Here is a 3,015-nt window from a genome sequence, read left to right on the forward strand (position 1 = left end):
GTGTGACACGGAGGGCATTAAGATTTCATTTGACTTCAGAGAAAATCATTTAACCACTGCCTGCCTTTCGGGGTTGGGGGAAAGTCTTCTCCACTCAAAGAGAGTTGTTATCAAGAAGAAGGGCTCCTTTGAACTCTGTAGGAGGTGTTAGGGACCTGCAGAATCCCCTAGGACCAGGGCTCATTTCTAGTAAGGGGAAGTGTGTGGGGGGGGTGGTTAGCTGTGGGTCCCCTTAGGCTCTTGCTACCCCTCCCCCTCTTTTGTGTTCTCTCTCTCTCTCTCTCTCTCTCTCTCTCTCTCTCTCTCTCTGTGTGTGTGTGTGTGTGTGTTCTGTCACCTGCAGATCAGTCATCTGCTGTGGCAGTACTTGAGTTAGGGACCCATGGGGCAACCCTTGAATTTAGAAAGCAAGCTCCCTTCCATGACCTTCCCTTCAGGTGACAAGGACCCTCAAGCCCCACTTCAGCTTTCCAGTGAAAAGGCAATGATTGGGGACCTGTGGCCTCACCTCCTGGTGGCAGCTGATGACAGGTGTCTCCCTAGAAAGCTCTGGAATTTCCTCTTCTGCAGCCTAGCTGCCTGTCTGCCCTGTCTGCCTGGACATTTCCTGAGGATTGCATGTGCATTTGCGCTGAGAATACCCGACCCCCGCTGTTCCCAGACCCCTGTCCAGTCATTTCCTCTGCAGCACTCAGACACATGCTGTGTTTGGAGCTCACAGCATCCCTCAACATATGGCTTCATAAACACGCACACATATATGCTACCATGAACATATGGGCACAGGTCCCTCCAGCCCACACAGACATTGAGATGCTGCACACAGACTCCAAACCCATAATACACACAAGAGGGAGGGGTTGCACCTGTAAGACCCCAGCCAAGACCCTCATATGTGCTCATGGTGCAAAGAACCATCAGCTCCCTCACACACATAAACTTGCACATACCCGAGTGTGGTCTGGCTCCAGACATAGAGGACTGGTAAGGAGCTACCCAGCCCATTAGCTACCCTTCAGGTGGCCAGCTCTTGGCTCAGGGACTCAGAAGAGCATGCTTCACCTTGGCAGCACTTAACCCTTGCTCAGATCCCAACATGAGTCCTGTTTTGTGCAGCTGGGATAATGCACTCAGTATTACATGTACCTTTCATTCGCATTGCCCACTGCTGTGGGATCACATCACCCATGTGATGCCCACAAAAGCCCTTATAGGCTAGTTACTTCAGACCATCCATCACCGTGGAGAGAAACTGAGGCTTGTTCGGAATTAGGAACTTGTCTGAAGTTGTCCAGCCAGAACTTGGGGCTAGAATTTACTATCTAGGGCTCTGTCATACTCTCTTAGGGTCATTTATGTTGGCAAATGAAGGCTCTAGGGGACCTCCGACCTGAAAAGACCTGCTCTGAGTTCCACCCAGGTCAAAGTCTTGGCTCTCTACCAGGTGTCTCAGGCCTGCCTGAGCCTTTTACCCTGGAGTACTGGATGGTGACGGACATAGGAGGCAGGTCCTGTCTCTTTCTCATCCTCTGGGAAAGGTAGGGAAGCTTGAAATTGGGGTTCCCAGAGGATAACTAGTCTTGTGTGACTAAAGGAACAGAGGAGGGCCTCGATGAGGGGAACATGGTGTTGCCCCAGGTGTCTTTACAAGTTCCTCAGACGTATCAGATGGAGGCAGACCAAACTGCCCCCTCTGACACTGCTGGTCACATGATTTGAATCCTCATAAGCAGGGCAGTATTTGAGAGGTTACCTAAGGCCAGGATGCCACTCTCCTGTTTGCTTGCTACAGTCCTCTGAAGAAGCAGCCTACAGAGGCATCCCTCTGCTTTGCAGACCAGGCATGGCTAAGTTCTTCTAGACATGTAGATTTGGCTGGCTATCTCTGAGCCATGGGAATAGCACGAAGTTACCAATATGAAGTCCCAGCCGCTGAACCTTTTGCAGCCTGATTTGTCTGTCAGTTCTTCCTACCTATTGGTCTGCCTTTGGGGGATCTAGCCACACAAGCCCTCCCTATTGCCCAGAGGTGCCTTCTAGAGTCCTGAAATGGGGCCCTTCCATATCCTTTGCCTAGAGTATCTCACACCCCCCTCTCTCTGGTAACCCTCTGCCCAGCTTTGATTTAGTTCATATCTCATCTCTACCAGGAACCTCTCCTGGGGCGCAGCCAGTGCCTCCTTTGGAGTTTCCAAAAAGAAGCACCCAAGGCTCCTTTTCCCACCTTACAACCTTTGATCTCATTGTCTATTTTCCTGTTTGGCTGTTCCAATGCGCTGCTATAGCACTACCCTATCTGTTCAGCTGTTGGTCTGACACAGTACTCATGCTATGTGGGAGGGAGGGAGGAAGGAAAATGAGAGCTTGTTGGTGGTGGTTTTGTTTTTGGCTAGGATCTTAGTTACTTTCTTTTAACTGTGAAGAGATCCCATGTCCAAGGCAACAGAAGAAAGAGTTTACTGGGGACTTGCTTACAGTTTCAGAGGGTGAGTCCATGCCCTTTATGGCAGGGAGCATGGCGGCAGGCAGGCAGGCAGGCAGGCAGGCAGGCAGGCAGGCAGGCAGGCAGGCAGGCATGGTATTGAAGCACTAGCTGAAAGCTTACAGCCTTATGAACAAGCACAGACAGAGAGAGCTAACTGGAAGTGCTGCAGGCTTTTGAAACCTCAAAGCCCAACCCCAGTGACACACCTCCTCCAACAAGACCACACCTCCTAAACCTTTTCAGTTCCACCAACTAGGAATCAAAAATTCAAATATATGAGCCAGGAGTGGGGGGAGGTTCTCATTCAAACCGCCAGGCTCAGCGTTCAGTTAATTACTAAAAATTGATGACTGCTAGATTATTCTTGACCATTTAAGAGACACATTTTCTTTTTTTTTTTGTTTCTGTTTTGTTTTGTTTTATTTTCCTGTTGCTGTGATAAACACAATGACCAAAAAAAAAAATCGATTTGCATTTTTCTACATGTTAACCTCCAGTTGAGCCAGCACCATCTGTTGAAAATGCTGTCT

The 3,015-nt window shown here is 49.5% G+C and overlaps 1 protein-coding gene across 1 annotated transcript in view; it reads right to left on the reverse strand.

Moving 5' to 3' along the window:
- Kcnip1 (potassium voltage-gated channel interacting protein 1) overlaps positions 1 to 3,015 on the reverse strand; it is a 389,100-nt gene that overhangs the window by 223,958 nt on the left and 162,127 nt on the right. The gene's annotated exons all lie outside the window — the stretch shown is intronic.

Source organism: Mastomys coucha, unplaced genomic scaffold (genome assembly GCF_008632895.1).
Source record: "Mastomys coucha isolate ucsf_1 unplaced genomic scaffold, UCSF_Mcou_1 pScaffold5, whole genome shotgun sequence".
Lineage (NCBI taxonomy): Eukaryota > Metazoa > Chordata > Mammalia > Rodentia > Muridae > Mastomys > Mastomys coucha.